General features: G+C 41.5%; 1 protein-coding gene across 7 annotated transcripts in view; it reads right to left on the minus strand.

The window, feature by feature from the left end:
- The window catches only part of LOC140715310 (cGMP-dependent protein kinase 1), a 779,820-nt gene that overhangs the window by 331,063 nt on the left and 431,737 nt on the right, over positions 1 to 17,020 (minus strand). The gene's annotated exons all lie outside the window — the stretch shown is intronic.

Consider the following 17,020-nt stretch of genomic DNA (forward strand, 5'->3'; position numbering starts at 1 on the left):
TGTAAAGAACAGAAATTTTAAAAAATGTAGTGAGCTTGTGTTCATAGGTTCAACATCCATTTATAAATTGGATGGCAGAGGATAAGAAGCTGTTCCTGACTTGCTGGATATGTGCCTTCAGGCTTCTGCACCTCCTTCTTGGAGGAAGGAGTGAGAAGAGGGCACGATCTGGATGGTGGGGGTCCTTGATGATGGATGCTGCTTTTCTGAGGCATCGCTCCTGGAAGATGTCTTGGATGCTACAGCGGTTAACACCCTTGATGGACCTAACTAATTTTACAACTCTCTGCCGCTTGCTACGGTCCTCTGCTCTAGCATCCACTCCTCCCCCACACCAGACGGTCAGGCAGCCTGTCCGAATGCTCTCCATGGTATATCTGTAGACGTTTTCAAGTGTTTTAGGTGACAAACCAAATCTCTTCAAACTCCTAATGAAATATAGTCACTGTCTTGCCTTTGTTATAGCTGCATCAATATATGGTCAGATCCTCAGAGGTACTGACATCCAGGAATTTGAAATTGCTCATTCTCTCCATTTCTGATCCCTCTATGACAATTGGTTATGTTCCCTCATCTTACCCTTCCTGAAGTCCACAATCAGCTCTTTGGTCTTACTGATATTGAGAGTAAGGTTATTTTTGTGACACTACTCACCTCTCATCACCATCTGAGATTCTGCCAACAATGGTTGTAACATCAGATTTATAGATGGTATTTGAGCTATGCCTAGCCACACGGTCATGGGTGTAGAGAGAGTAAAGCAGTGGGCTAAGCACACATCCCTGAAGCGTACCAGTGTTCCCAGTGTTGATTGTCAGCGAGATGCAGATGTTATTTCCAATCAGCACAAATTGTGGTCTTTGGGTTTAGGAAGTTGAGGGTCCATTTGCAGAAGGAGGTACAGAGGTCCAGGTTCTGTAGGTTTTTGATCAGGACTGGAAGAATGATGGTGTTAACTGCTGAGCCAGAGTCAATGAACAGCACCAGGACATAGGTATTTGGATCCAGGTGATCCAAGTCCGTGTGGAGAGCCATTGAGATTGGGCCCGCTGTAGACCTATTGTGGCAATAGGCAAGTTACAGTGGTTCCAGGTCCATCCTGAGGCAGGAGCTGATTCTAGCCTTAACCAACATCTCAAAGCAATTCATCACCGTCGATGTGAGAACTGCTGGCCAATAGTCGTTAAGGAAGCTCACGCTACTCTTCTTGGGCACTGGTATAATTGTTGCCCTTTTGAAGCAGGTGGGAACTTCTGACCGTAGCAGTGCGAGATTGAAAATATCTTTAAATACTCCTGCCAGTTGGTTGGCAGAAGTTTTCAGGACCTTACCAGGTACACCACTGGGGCTTGCTGCCTGAAAGACAGCTTGACGTTGTCCTCCAAGACAGATGCAGCAGGGATCCTCACAGCTGTAGTTTAACTCTCCCTTTCAAATCGAGCATAAAAGCACTGAGCTCATCTGGTAGTTAAGCATCACTGCCATTCATGATGTCAGCAGCCCCTGCTTCTCTCTCCACCAAATAGGGCTGTCAGTAACAACTTGACCTCTTCCTGGAGATGTCTCTGTATAACCAGTAGCTCTGAAACAACATTCTCCCAGCATCTGCCTTCGATCACTTTTTCACAAAGTACTACTTCCCAATCTATTCAAAGAGTAAACCGACCCTTTTGTTAACTGAGAAGCCAACCTTCATAAATGACCAAACAAAACAATTGTTACATCACTAATAGGGAACCAACAAACTAAAGTGTAAAACAAAATGCATAAACACAATGTTTTAATATATTGATGACTCTGTTCCCAGTTTGGGGTGGGGACAGGGGCTCTGCCATTTATGCTATTTACAGAAACAACAATATGTTCTGAAGTAAGAATTTCCCAGTTTTTCCTAACCCTGAGGTATTTATGGATAGACCCTTTTTGTGATACAGAAGCAGCGCTTCAGTTAAGGCATTCTCTGGTGTTCAAGGCCAACAATGCTTATAAAACAGACATAGTGATCCAAGAGTTTCGACAAGAATTTTGTTATTGATCAGCTGTAAGGCAATGTTGCCACTGTGCAAGACCAGGATTATGCACATAAGCGAATAGAGCTAACATTTCCTACAATAAAACTTGCACACAGAAAATCATTTTCAGAGTTGATCTAATCATAGAGTTAAAGAATTACAGAAATAGGCCTTTCTGCCCAACATATCTATGCTGACCTGACTGCATTTGGTTCATATACCACTTAATATTTCCTTTAAAACAGGTCTGACCAAAAATCTTTTAAGCAATCCTTCTACCTTAGGCCATGAACTTATCAATCACCCCTCGTATGGTGACATATGCATACTTTAAAAATAAATTTACTTTGAACTAGGGATAATCAGGAACTTCTGGGCCAGTAAGCCTCACATTAATGGTAGAAATAGAAGGATTTATAAGAGAATACTCCAATGAACTAAATGCATCAAGATCAAGATGCAGAAACTAGAATAAGAAAAAGGAGAAGAGAGGTGCCCAGACCTGCCAGAACCAGTTCCCCCAACCACCATGGAGGCCCCAGAACAGCCACAAGCCCAGTAATAGCCTTTGTGAGGAAAGACGTTATCACACAAGAGTAAGAAATCCTCCACAGGACTGAATGGGACTATTTAAAATTTACTACGCTGTGTCTGTCTGTACATTCTCTTTTGAGTTGGAGTTTATAGCTAAGTATGCAGGAGTGCTGTGTATCTAATATTTGAGTAATATCGTAATCGTGAAATATCGTATTTCACCATATCGTAAAGTTGTCAATTAAGCATTCTTTATATGTTTAAATAATTAACCACAGTTTATATGTGAAAATCTGTGAATTGCTTACATCATGATGCTGTCACGTGATATGTGCACGCCTCACTTACAGTACACACAAAGTTAGTCTCTCATTTCAGACTCCGGCGTCTTTCTTCAAATTAGTACAAAACAATTAATACACATCATCCTTGAACCTGAATGATAGCTCAAGAAGCCCACTTTCAGTAAGGTCTGATTCATGCTAATGAATTTCTTTTGATCTTCTGCAGCATAAGAGAAAATCTAGACTCCCGTAGCCTATTTTTCCTTCCATAGAGAGCTTGTAAAATTGTCATGCTGGATTCATCCATTATATTCTCCTTCAGTGCAAATAATTAGCCTACTCTTGAGCACTCTCTGGGAAACATAAGACACTTCAGAAAGATCTAGATGACACCATCTCCTCAAGCATATTTCACCATATCTTTTCCTGGGCTGGGGAGTAATCAGTGAAGAGAGCTCGCATACAATTTGCATTTGTGTAGCACCTTTAGCAAAGCAAATCGTGTCAAGGTGCTTTACAGGAATTTCATACCACAAATTTAAACGCAAACACTTAAAATATCCACTAATAATCAAAAACACAATGAATACTTTCACATGAGTTTCTAATGTTGCATTATTAACCATACTTGAACCACTGAAACTTTAAATCATATGATTTGTATTCAATATTCAATCTAAAAAGGAAACATACAGAAAGGGCATACATTCAAGAGTTATGACTGCATCTGAAAAATGGAATTAATTATCATCTTTAAATATCTGATCTCATTTCACATAATGCTTTGCTTTCTTCATTAATTAGAAAAAAATGTTTAAAAAAGATGAAATAATGTCAAATTATCTCAGGCTGATGCTCGTCTTAATTGATAACTATGCTTTTAACATAAATAAATAAGAAGTATTACGCACAAAGGTATTCATGTTTACTTCTCAGTTCTCATAGTTTTCCCACAGGCTTGTTTATTAAGAATGACAGAATACCTGATATGTTGGACAAGATGAAGCAAATACAATGCATATGCTCATTCTTACACTATTATATATTGTCATGTTATTTTACCTTTGGTTCCACAAACAACTGTCACAGTCGCCTGTTGTGACTACCATACTTCCAGCTTTCCATGCAATATTACTGAAAGTGCTCTCAATTTAAACCTAACCACTTGTGTACAACACGACACCCATGCTTGTGGGATTCATCCTCAGCTGATCTGCATTTTCAACACAGTTCTCCACCAGTTATTGAAAGCCAACACAAAGGGATCTTGTAAAAACTACTGATTAGTAGGTTATTTAGTTATATGGGTGTAATAGGGCAGTGTGGGCTCCTTGAGCCAGAAAGGCCTTTTGTATTTTTAAAATTTATTTAGAGACACAGCACAGAATAGGCCCATCCTGCCCTTTGAGCCTCACCGCCCAGCACCCCCTGAACACCCCGTTTTACCCTCACCTAATCTACAATGACTGATTAACCTGTCCAGTACATCTTTGGACTGTGGATGGAAACCGGAGCACCTGGAGAAGACCTACACATCCTATTGGGAGGACGTAGAGACTCCTTACAGAGAACACTGGGAATTAACTCCAAACTCCAACACCCCAAGCTGTAATAGTGACATGTTAACCACTACACTACCGTGTTACCAGGGTGTACACCTAAATAAATAAATAGTGAGGGTGAACAGTCTCCTAAATTAAGATTCTTGAATATTTTTGGCGCAAAGCCACTGATAAGTAATTTATTTTTAGTGTGTACACATTAGCGTATACTTACCCTGAATGACCAGAACCAAAACACAACACAAAGTGTGGTCTAACCAGAGTTTTATAGAGCTACATTACCTTGCAATTCTTGAACTCAATCCCCTGACTAGTGAAGGCCAACACACCATATGCCTTCCGAACAACCCTATCAAGTTGTACTGCAACTTGTTATTCTATGCTGCGAAGAATCCTGCCATTAATCTCGTACTCTGGCTTCCCAAGGGAGTCACTTCACATTTTTCTGGTTTGAACTCCATCTGTCACTTCTCAGCCCAGTTCTTTATCTTATCAACCTTCTACACTATCCACAACACCATTAGCCTTCGTGTCATCTGCAAATTTACTGACCCCACCCTTCCATTTCCTCAACCTAAGTCATTTATGAAAATCACAAAGAGCTGGGGTCCCCGAGCAGATCCCCGTGGAGCATCACTAGTCACTGACCACCAGGCAGAATATCTTTCTGCCCACTGTGGCCAAGCCAATTCTGAATTGGTGCAGCCAAGTTTCCCTGCCTCCTGACTGCCTGAATGAGCTTAGATAAGGAACTTGTCAAACGCCTTACAAAACTCCATATGCACCACGTCCACTGCTCTACCTTCATCAATACGTTTTGCCATTTCCTCAATGAATTCAATCAGGCTCATGAGAAACGAACTGCCACTCACAAAGCCATGTTGACTATCCTTAATCAGATTATACTTCTGAAAATGCTTATCATCCCATCCCTAAGAATCCTTTCCAATAATTTTCCCACACTAACATAAGACTCACTGGCCTATAATTCCCAGAGTCATCTCTATTAACTTTCTTGAACAAAGAATAACATTTGCCACCCTCCAGTCCCCTGGCACTACACCTGTGGCCAGTGCAGATGCAAAGATCACCACCAAAGATGCTACAATCCCTTCCCTCGCTTCCCATAGTATACCTGGGCTATATCCCATCCATGCTCGGGGATTTACTTATTCTAATTTTTTCAAAAGTCCCAGCACATCCCTCCTTAACATCAATATGTTCCAACATATCAGTCTGATCTACGATGATCTTGCATTGTTATGAATGTGCCGCAACTCTGAGGGTCCGAAGGGTACAAAGTCGCCCCCCTCCTTTTTGAGAATCGCAAGATCGCTATTAATTCGGGTCTGGGACCCAGGAAATGAGAGAGAATCCACAAGGTTTGGATTGTGTCCTGGCCTCAGCGAAACAAAACCACTGATAATGGCTATTGTTTCTTGGAGATGGAATTGTGTATTGAGTACTGTACTATTCATTGAAGCCCCTCAGGGGACGACCAGAGTGGTCTGGTTGAGGGATTGCATCATCCCAACCTGATTGACATCTGAGACCCCGTGAGTAAGGATAAAAGAGGGTCTGGGGAACAACCCCTTTAGACGCACCAGGAGAAACGCTAGAAATCCCGTGACAGCATTTAATAGCAACAGCCGGTGGGGGCTCGTGTGCGTCCTTCCCTTGCCTGGGATTGGCGGGCTCACCACGGAAGAACGGCTTTAGCTAAAGGAGAGGCCGTAGCGGTAACTGTTCCCATTCTATTCCTATTTTTCTCTCTTTCTCCAACAAAGTGCAACACAGCGACAACCAAAAGACAGCAGCCTGCATGAACTGAGTGAACTTTATATTTCCATCGGACAATACATTATCCCCTAGACAACGATAGAGCTTATTTCTTATTGATTATTATTATACCCGCACTTTTAGATTTAGTATTGATGACGTATATTATCTGTATATGTGCATTGATATTATTTTTGTGTATTTTTACTAATAAATACTGTTAAAAATCGTATCATCAGACTTCAACGGACCTCTCTATCTTTGCTGGTAAGTGACCCAGTTACGGGGTTCGTAACAAAGTGGGGCCTCATCTCGAGATTTGATACCAAATTGGAGGGCCAGTGAATTGGGCTTTTAAGTCCAAACGTGGGTCTGGTTGCGCGGGTAACCAGACGGGAAACCAGCAAAGATGGATGTTGACGAATTTATAGAAAACCCGACTCTGGAGGCGCTAGAGGCGGCCACAAAGTCGGACTTGATAAATATTGCTAAAGGACTAAACCTCGCAGAGGTGAGGTTGTCGATGAAAAAGCAGGAGGTGCGGAGGACCATAACTCAGTATTATATTGTGAAGAATGTGTTTTCGGCTGAGGTATTGGAAAATATCGCTGAAAAAGTACCAGCTAGTGGGACGGCTCAGTTAGAGTTGGAGAAATTAAGGTTGGAACATGAAATTAAGTTAAAACAGCTGGAAGCAGCTGAAAAGGAAAAAGAAAGAGCCGAAAAGCAAAGGGAGCATGATCTCCAGCTAAAGGAGTTAGAGGTGAAAAGGGAGCAGGAAAGAGCTGAGAAGCAGAGGGAGCATGAAATTCAGTTAAAACAGCTGGAAGCAGCTGAAAAAGAGAAGGAGAGAGCCGAGAAGGAGAGGGAGTATGACAAGAAGGAGAAACAGAGGCAACATGACTTGGACATGGAGAAGTTAAGGCAGGAGCGAAGAGCTCAAGGGCCAGACTGAGAGGATAGATTTAATGTTAGTAGGGAGTTTAGGTTAGTACTTCCGTTCGAGGAGACGGATGTTGATAGTTATTTCTTGTATTTTGAAAAGGTGGCAGTGAGTCAGAAGTGGCCCAAAGATCAGTGGGTGGCGTTGTTACAAAGTGTGTTAAAAGGGAAGGCACAACGGGCATATGCGGCGTTGTCCATGGAGGAGGAGGAGTCTGAGAATTATGAGAAAGTAAAGGAGGCCATTCTTCGGACCTACGAATTGGTACCTGAAGCGTATAGACAAAAGTTCAGAAATTTGAAGAAAGGGTGGAATCAGACGTATACCAAGTTTGCCTATGAGAAGGGTGTGCCCTTGGATCGCTGATGTGCAGCAGAAATGGTGGAAGAAGATTTTTGGCATCTCAGGGAGTTAATTCTGATTGAGGAATTTAAAGGTTGTGTTTCGGATGATATCCGGATGTATTTCAATGAGAAGCCGAATAAGTCCATCTCCGAATTTGCTAGGTTCGCAGATGAATATGCCCTAACCCACAAGACAAAGTTTTCCTCAAATAAAAGTTACCAGAAAGACCGTGGGAACCGTAGAGAAAGCCCACCGGCTGAGGCAGATTCAGCCGGGAGTTAGCGGTAAAATTAAGGAGGAGGAAAGGCAAGACGGCAGGAGAGGTCCTGGCTTGACCTGTTTTAATTGTGGAAAGGTGGGTCATATTGCATCTAAGTGCCTTGCTCCGAGGAAGGAGACAGGAAAATGGAAAGCAGCAGTCCCTACAGGATGTATTGTGGTGATCAGTAAATCGACGAGAAAGCCCCAGGTAGACAGAATACGAGAGGGGCCTGAGAAATTTATTGCAGAAGGAACCGCTTCTGTGAAAGAGGGAGACACACCAGTTCCAGTGCAGATCTGGAGAGACACGGGAGCTGAACTGTCATTGATTCGCAGTACAGTGCTAGATTTTGGTCCTCAGACTGGGGAGGTGTCTTTGAGAGGCATAGGAAAAGGGACAGAAGCGGTGCCCTTGCATAGGATCATTATAAATTGTGAGCTGGTATCTGGACCAGTTGAAATAGGGGTGCGATCAGAAATCCCGAGAACTGACGTAGACCTCCTTCTGGGTAATGATTTAGCTGGTGGTGACGTTTGGTCGGCCATGGAGCTGACGAGCCAGCCTGTAAGTGTTGAGGACCCGCCCCTAGATTCCAAGATCTATCCCGCATGCGCGATCACTCGCAGCATGTCGAGAAAAGCAACTGAGAACGAGACCAGTTTAAATCCGGCCAGTATCGATTTGGCCGAGACGTTTTTACCAACCCTGTACCAAGAGGGTTTAGAGGGTGGTAAAATGGAGAATAGGAAAGTGAAAGAGAGTAAGGGAAAAGAGGTAGACCTGCCCTTAGCCAGGAGGAAATTTATAGAGGCACAGAGTAAAGATGAGAAACAGATAAGGCTGTTAAAAGGTCCAGGGTTGGACATGAATGATCTGTCTGGTTTGGCAGAACTGTCTGAAGAAGTTGAACATTTTAAATGTGTTCCCGATAATGAAATGAGGGCAGTCCTAGATGAAAAGGATGCCATTACCTTGAAGAAGTCTGCTGGGTTGGCAGATGAGGTTGTTTCAGCCCACGGGGTTGTGTTTACTCCGGAAGGGAGTTGCCCAGAGAGTAACTGGGAGGATCAGGAGAATTTAGAATTTGGAAAGGGTACAGGTATTGAAAGCCTGGAAGAGGCAGATGTCCCGTTTGAGTGTGTTCAAGATGTGGATGCACATGGTACTGAACCTAGTAATGGAGCTCAGAAAAAGTCTGAGGTATTTGATTCAGTTGAAAAGGAATGCAGTCCTTGTGGGTCAGATGGACTTGGTTCAGTGAAGAAAGGGTTAACCTTGGTACTAGTGGGAAGTGAGAATTCCCAATTGTTTGTGTTCGAAGGTGTGTTAAAAGTTAGTGAGCAGATAAAAGGTGGTGAGGTGAATATTATTATTGAAGGAAAAAGGAAAAGTGTAGTTCCTAAATTGAATGAAGAAAATTTAAAGTCTGGATTGATGTCAGAAGCAGCAACCAGGCTACAGAGACAATGGCTTGGTAACACGGTGCCTACGAATCAATTACAGGTTGATTTGGAATGTAAAGGTGCCCCACACGCTATTGTTATACAAGAGAGTGCTGTGAAGAAGCAGAATTTGAAATGCTGTTTGGACAAAGAGGGATCGCTTGCAGAGTTTAAACTGAAAACTAATAGCATGAAGGGTCCTGAAGATAAAACTAACAACTTGCTTAAAATTAAAGAATTGTGTGGAAATTTGGAAAATGGGCTACGTTTGGAAAACATTGTTGATAAAATAACTCCTATGAAAGGAGCATGCAAAAGCCTATTCCACACTGGTGCACAAGCTAACCACGTGGGAGTTAACTGGAAAAGGGGCGAGGGTTGACGGGATGCCACTTTAAATAACAGGATCCGGTTTTAAGGGATTTCGACAAAGCATGTGAATAATAAAGACAACCCCATGGAAGATTGACTGTTAAGTTTGAAAGTAAAATAAAGATTAGTATTTGCATGAACTTTTGTAATATACACGTAAGCTAAGATCACAACTCTTTAGTATTTGTTTGCTGAAGAAAAGGAATAAAAATAGGTGGTTATCAAATTGGAGTCTGATGCTACAAGAATTTATTAAGGTAAAAGATATTAAGATATTAAAGGAAGTGACAATGTAATCGCTAACTGTTTAGATGCTGAATTGAATGTATAACTGTATTACTCTGTAGTGAAAAATAACTCTTTTGTATTGTGTTAGATTCTGAAATCCTGTAAGACTCTGTATTAATTCATTTTTACCGGTGGTAAAAATCTTAGAAGGAAGGGGGTGTTATGAATGTGCAGCAACTCTGAGGGGCCGAAGGGTACAAAGTTGCCCCCTCCTTTTTGAGAATCGCAAGATCGCTATTAATTCGGGTCTGGGACAAAGGAAATGAGAGAGAATCCACAAGGTTTGGAATGCGTCCTGGCCTCAGCGAAACAAAACCACTGATAACGGCTATTGTCTCTTGGAGACGGAATTGTGTATTGAGTACTGTACTATTCATTGAAGCCCCTCAGGGGACGACCAGAGTGGGCTGGTTGAGGGATTGCATCATCCCAACCTGATTGACATCTGAGACCCCGTGAGTAAGGATAAAAGAGGGTCTGGGGAACAACCCCTTTAGACGCACCAGGAGAAACGCTAGAAATCCCGTGACAGCGTTTAATAGCAACAGCCGGTGGGGGCTCGTGTGCGTCCTTCCCTTGCCTGGGATTGGCGGGCTCACCACGGAAGAACGGCTTTAGCTAAAGGAGAGGCCACAAGTGAAAGGCCACATCAACGAGACTCCTGACGGATCAAAATCATAAAGGTTGGAAAACCCGTAGCGGTAACTGTTGCCATTCTATTCCTATTTCTCTCTCACTCCAACAAAGTGCAACACAGCGACAACCAAAAGACGGCAGCCTGCATGAACTGAGTGAACTTTATATTTCCATCGGACAATACATTATCCCCTAGACAATGATAGAGCTTATTTCTTATTGATTATTATTATACCCGCACTTTTAGATTTAGTATTGACGACGTATATTATCTGTATATTTGCATTGATATTAGTTTTGTGCATTTTTACTAATAAATACTGTTAAAAATCGTATCATCAGACTTCAACGGACCTCTCTATCTTTGCTGGTAAGTGACCCAGTTACGGGGTTCGTAACAGCATCCATCAAGATTCCTCTCACCAGTAAGTACTGAAGCAAAGTAGTCATTAAGAACTTCTCCAATCCTGTGCGACTCCTGGCACGTTTCCTCTTTTATCCCTGATTGATCTTACCCTCACTCTAGTCATCCTTCAATTCTTCATATTCATGTAGAATGTCTTCAGGGGGTTTTCCTTAATCCTACTCACCAACACCTTCTCATTTCCTCTTCAAGCTCTTCTTAAGCTCCTTCCTGCCTACTTTCTAACTCTCAAGAGCCCTGCCTGATCCTTGCTTCCCAAACCTTTTGTATGCTTTTTTCTTCCTCTTCAAAAATAAATAAAATCCATTCCAAAAATATTAATAATTAAATTCTATTATCCCAAAATAAAACTTATGCAACTTTGATGGTCGATGTGGCAGAAATTCATTCTTGGAGGCATGGCCGGGTTTGTGGATACTTCCAGCTTAATTATTCTGAATGGTCAGACATATTTATAGTCATGTGGCGACCCACTTCCTAGCGCACTCGAACCGGCTCACAAATAGCCAGCGCGCAGGCACAAAGGCCAGGTCCGCAACAAAGGGAAAAACCCTGCGGGGGTTTGTGAGTACGTGTCCCTTACAGCATCCGCGCCCGGGGAGGGCGGGATCAGGGAGGCTTTAAAGCAAGGCTGTGAAGTTCGAATAAAATCATCTTTAATTGCAGTTTACCGACTCCGTGTCGTTATTTTAGCGCTGCGTGTAGCACACCGCTACAGTCATACCAAAAAGAAAGTTGCCAAGAGGATAGATTTCAGTTACCTTCTGTCCATAGACTTATTAAACAATTTTTTTGTGTGAGATTTTCAATTACAACCTTCAAATCCAACTAAGGGACAAAATAAAAATGTTTACAGGCAACATTCAGAAACTTGACACCAAGTTCCAGCCTTTGTCACTCAGTCTTTCTGAAATGTTCAATCTTCCATTTATTTTCTGTAGTTGTCACCCCTAAGCAGTATTTTGTATCCAATTTCTACCACTGCCAATGGGTTGAATGAAAAAAAGCCTGCTTTGTGAAAGATCATTAAATTCAAGAGTGTGGATTGCAACTTAAAACATGATTTATTGATCCTCTTAAACCTGGGCACGAGCCTATCCTATCATGACATACTCTATACTAGAAACAGCACATACTTATTAACTTAAGAACAGTTTATATTTCACATTTAATTACTTAATCCTAAAAAAACAAGTTGATAATCTGTGCAAGGCTAATCCACCACAGAGCTTTAACATTAAATGCTATAAAGTGAGAAGATATTGCAAGTTAAACAAAAAAACAGGGCAGGACATTGGGTACAATTAATCTGAAAAACTGAGCTTATCGCAAACTTGATTGATTGAATAAATAATTACGATATTAGCACTGCCTGTGATGGAATCTATAAACACAAGCTTATTTTAATTACTTATTTCTGCTTTTCTGCCTACATAGAAACTGCATCAACCTTCTCCATTTGAGCCCTTTCACGGAAGACTGCTTCACATTGTACTGAAAGGGAAAAAATATCACATAACAAACTGAAGTGTTTAGTCTAGAAAACTTCAGCTGCTCAACTTAAATTTGAAAACTATGCTGAACATAAAGCAAACACTCAGGCTAATTTGAACACTGATCTTTCCTCTCCTGTTTTCTCTTTCTTGCACAAACATCCACATCCATTTTTTTAAACGGACTGATAATTTTTCAGCTCACCTCATAAGACTTCAGTCAGACTAAAGCCAACTTATAGTACAGGTCAGACTAGGAGGAATGGCTGCAATTGCCAGAGTTTGACAGCATCCAATAACTTTGGCTAAAGTTTCAGAAACGATACCTGAAAAGGGTAGCTTTTTGGAAATGACTATTCACATCTATAATTCTCCACACAGTGACATACACACTGGTAACTGAGCATGTAGCCAAATCTAATGTTTCAGTGCAGCGGGGGAGTGGCTGCTTTGCAGTAGGGCAGACCGTACTGGTGAGATATTAAACTAAACATCCTTCCAATAGCTGCAAGAGACAGGATTGCACTTATCACTTAAGAGGAAGGCAATTCTCCTGGTTTTCAATTCATCTAAATAATCTGAAGAAGATGGCTCCAATGAACAATGCAACCAAAGGCAATGGCGTTCGGACAGTTCATGAAACTAATTCTTTTACTTCTTCTTTTAAATATGATCCTGCTACTAAGCTGGGTGCATTTGGAACCTGTGATTGACATTTTGATGGCGTGTTTTCAGGCCGATTTGATCTAGCACTTTGCTGTCTCCAAGGGAGTTCGGGTGAAGTTTCCAGCGGGGCGTGTGGCCTGGAGGCCAAGAAGCCTGCAGATGGGGTGTGAACCCATGATCAACTTAAGTTCTTGTAGATCTCAGTGATTAAAGCATTGAGCAAGATTGGAATCAAAAGGGACGAGAGTGGAAGTCTAAGTGCTCAGCACCACCTCCCTGTGTTTGACCGGTCCCTCACTCTCTCCTTCTCACTCACTCCTGCCTGAGGAAGGTGCCTGCATGTGACTCCTCTCTCTCTCTCTCTCACTCAATGTTGCTGGAGTCTTCGGTCTTGAGCAAGGTTTAATCGATGTTGTTTGTGGATTGGACTCGTTTTTAGATGTCCCTGCAGTTCATGTTATTTGTGTTTCCAGTTATTCCTTTTTTATCGTGATTTTGATTGGAGCAGACCGGCTCTGCAGCCTCTAGTCAACAAACGATACAGAGCAAAATTGAACTGAACTGAACTAAACTGAACGTTTCTAGGCTGTTGCAATGACTTTGCGGTTTGATGTTTTATACTCTATTTTTCGTTCATTTTTTGCTGTTCGCATGATTTGTTCTTTTTATTTGCACATTGGGTGTTTGATGTTTTCCTTGAATGGGTTCCGCGGGGTTTCTGTGTTTTGTGGCTATCTGTGGGAAGTCAAATCTCAGGGTTGCGTACAGCATACGTACTTGGATAATAAATGTACCTTGAACATTGACTCAACTTTCAAACAACATTATTACCACAGATTGGTCTAGAAATTCTATTACATTGTGCAATATTTATGTCAACCATGTGTTAATATTACACTAGAAATCCGACAATGTACATTTCTAGAGCCATGCCAGATCACAAATTGCTTCTAATCCTCTCTGGGAGTTGAATGCTTATCCCTGCAGTCCGAAAGCATACACAATAAGTTTGGGTGTTACTTTTCCAAAATCCCGCCATGTATGTTTGTCCTGTGAACTCTTCTAGAAGGTAAGTTTTCACATCAATTTGAAGTGTAGTTTGGTGAGCCTCAAACAGATTCTGAAAGGAAGGGGGCTTCTTCCCTCTTCCTTTCCAGTCCTGATGAAAGGTCTCGGCCCAAAATGTTGACTGTTTCCTCTCCAGTGATGCTGCCTGACCTGCTGAGTTCCTCCAGCATTTTGTGTGTGTTGCTCTGTTTATGCAAAATTAGGACACTGTTAGATGTGTGGCTAACCTAACATTCGCAATTCCTTCATATTTACTCAATGGAGTCAAGTCTGCCAGCAGATTACAGCAGTTTTGCAGATTCATCAGAGCTTGGATTGCTTGTGCCCTGGACTGGCTAAGGAAAAGGCTGGCACATGAGATAGAGCTAATGACAAAAAAAAATTGTGCAGATATGCAAAGCTGGGAGAGTCCGAAATGTCAAGCGGCTATTACATGTAGTGAAGAATGAGAACAAAAGACAGATCAGAGAAAGTAGAGCATATACACAGTTCAGAAAGGTGCCGGAAAAGAGCCAGTAACATCATGAAGGATTCCACCCCACCTGCTCATGGTCTGTTCTTTCCACTCCCACTAGGGAGGAGGCTACGTAGCATCCATGTCAGGACCGTCAGACTCAAAAACAGTGACTTTCCTCAAGTAGCAAGTCTGATCAGCACCTCTACCCACTAACTCCAGCACTACTTTATTATTTCCCATCAGTCACCTTATGTACAGCCTAGCATCACTTTATAGACAATCAATCTATCTTATACAAGCCAGCTTATGTCTCGATATTTACTGATTTTTTAAATTCATGAGTATTATTGTGTTCTTTACCTTTTGTGCTTTTTCTGTGCAGCTTCAGATCTGGAGTAACAATTATTTCACTCTCCTTGCACTTGTGTATATTAAACAATCTTAAATCTTGAAGTGGCTGAAATATTGTAAGAATTATGAAAGGCCACAAGAGCTGAAAACAGAGTTGCCCTGCATCTAGTGGAAAATGTGCCTGATCTGGGTATTTAGATATTCTGCATGAAGTCCAGGCCTTCAATATCCATGGAGTGGAAAATGTCAGGCATGCAGGTACAGAGACAAGGACATGGCTGGACAATTAAAAGAAAATGCTACTTTCCATGGAGCCCAGTGGATGCAGAGTGCAAATCCTACCTACGCAAAAATGCTGTTGACCTGCATTTGGCCTTTCCAGATCCCCCTTCCTCAGATATCCATTACTTTGTATAGGACTTCTGTCAAACGCTACGACAGTCAACATTCTTGTTGTATGTCTAGTAAGGTGACTGGGAATGTCCAAATTTCATCCGCTGCTCACCAACCATATCAAAATGAAGTCCATTGTCAACCAGGTTTCAGCCAACCTTTGTTAACACAAGCTCCAGCCATCCTGAAAGTTCAAGATTAGCTTTATTTGTCACATCTACATCGAACACCAAAGCATACAGTAAGAAGTGTCGTCTTGCATCAACGACCAACACAGTCTGAGGATTGTGCTGGGGGCAGCCCATGTGTCACCATGCTTCTGGCTCCAACGTAGACTGCCCACAACTCACTGACCCTAATCCGAACTGTATGTCTTTGGAATGTGGGAGGAAAGCCAAGCATCCAGCACAACCAAAAGCCTTAAACACCTGTACTTATCCCAATATTTTACACTAAAAACTAAGCTTTGTGTCTTGGAAAAGTTATTAAGAAGGAAATCTTTACTAGAAAAATACATTTTAAGTAATCTGGCTCCATGGAACAATGTTCTGAACACACTTTGGCAGCCTCACATTTTTTCTGCCACAGATAGATCTTAAAAAAGAGAGAGACTGTTACTGGGGTATTTGTCACACTATTGGCCTCTTCTCTGAACCAATTGCTTGTTTAATCTCTGTATCCGGGCTTGTATCCACTGTTTTCTGTACTGCATTGGTTTTGGACAAAGTCTCCATTACTGATATTCGAAAAATAACTACTACATATTAATCATTATAATTCTTAGAAACTGAAGTTTAATTCAACATTAGATATCATATTTGATACACTGCAGCAACATATAAAATTCATGGAGCAGATATATTAAAAATGAATTCCTATAGAATTAGTTCTTTTGTCCAGGCTAGCAGGTGTTAATTTTGGTAGATGCCATTTTGTTGGATTTGTATTGGAACTCTGTATGCAGACATGTGCACTAAGCAGAGATTAAGATAATAAACAGTAAAGAAATAAATATATATATCCATAATTATTTATCAACTTGTCAGTGGAATATGATACATTGAATCAATAAAAGAATCAGAATCAGGTTTAATGTCTCTGGCATCTGTAGTGAAATTTGTTGTAATTTGGCAGCAGTACATTGAAACATATAATAATAAAAACAGTAAATTACAGTATATTTATATAAAGGTAAATTAAATAAATAGTGCAAAAAGAGAGAAAAAAAAGTAGTGAGGTAGTGTTCACAGGTTCATTGTCTATTCAGATGGCAGAGGGGAAGAAGCTGTTCCTGATTCGTTGAGTATGTGCCTTCGGACTCCTGTACCTCCTCCCTGATGGTAGCGATGAGAAGAGGTGATGGGATTCCTTACTGATGGATGCTGCCTTTTTGAGGCATCGCTCCTTAAGATGTCCTAAACGCTGGGGAGGCTAGTGTCCATGATGGAGCTGACTGAGCTCTCAACTTTCTGCAGCTTGTTTCAATCCCACCCCATACCAGGTGGTGATGCAGCTAGTTCGAATGCTTTCTATGGTACGTCTGTAGAAATTTCCGAAAGTCTTTGGTGACATACCAAATATCTTCAAACTCGGAATGAACTATTGCTACTGTCATGATTTGTTTGTAACTGCATCGATATGCTTGGCCTAGGATAGATTCCAAAGATGTTGAACACCCAGGGACTTGAAATTGCTCACCCTTTCCACTA

This window comes from Hemitrygon akajei, chromosome 23 (genome assembly GCF_048418815.1).
Source record: "Hemitrygon akajei chromosome 23, sHemAka1.3, whole genome shotgun sequence".
Lineage (NCBI taxonomy): Eukaryota > Metazoa > Chordata > Chondrichthyes > Myliobatiformes > Dasyatidae > Hemitrygon > Hemitrygon akajei.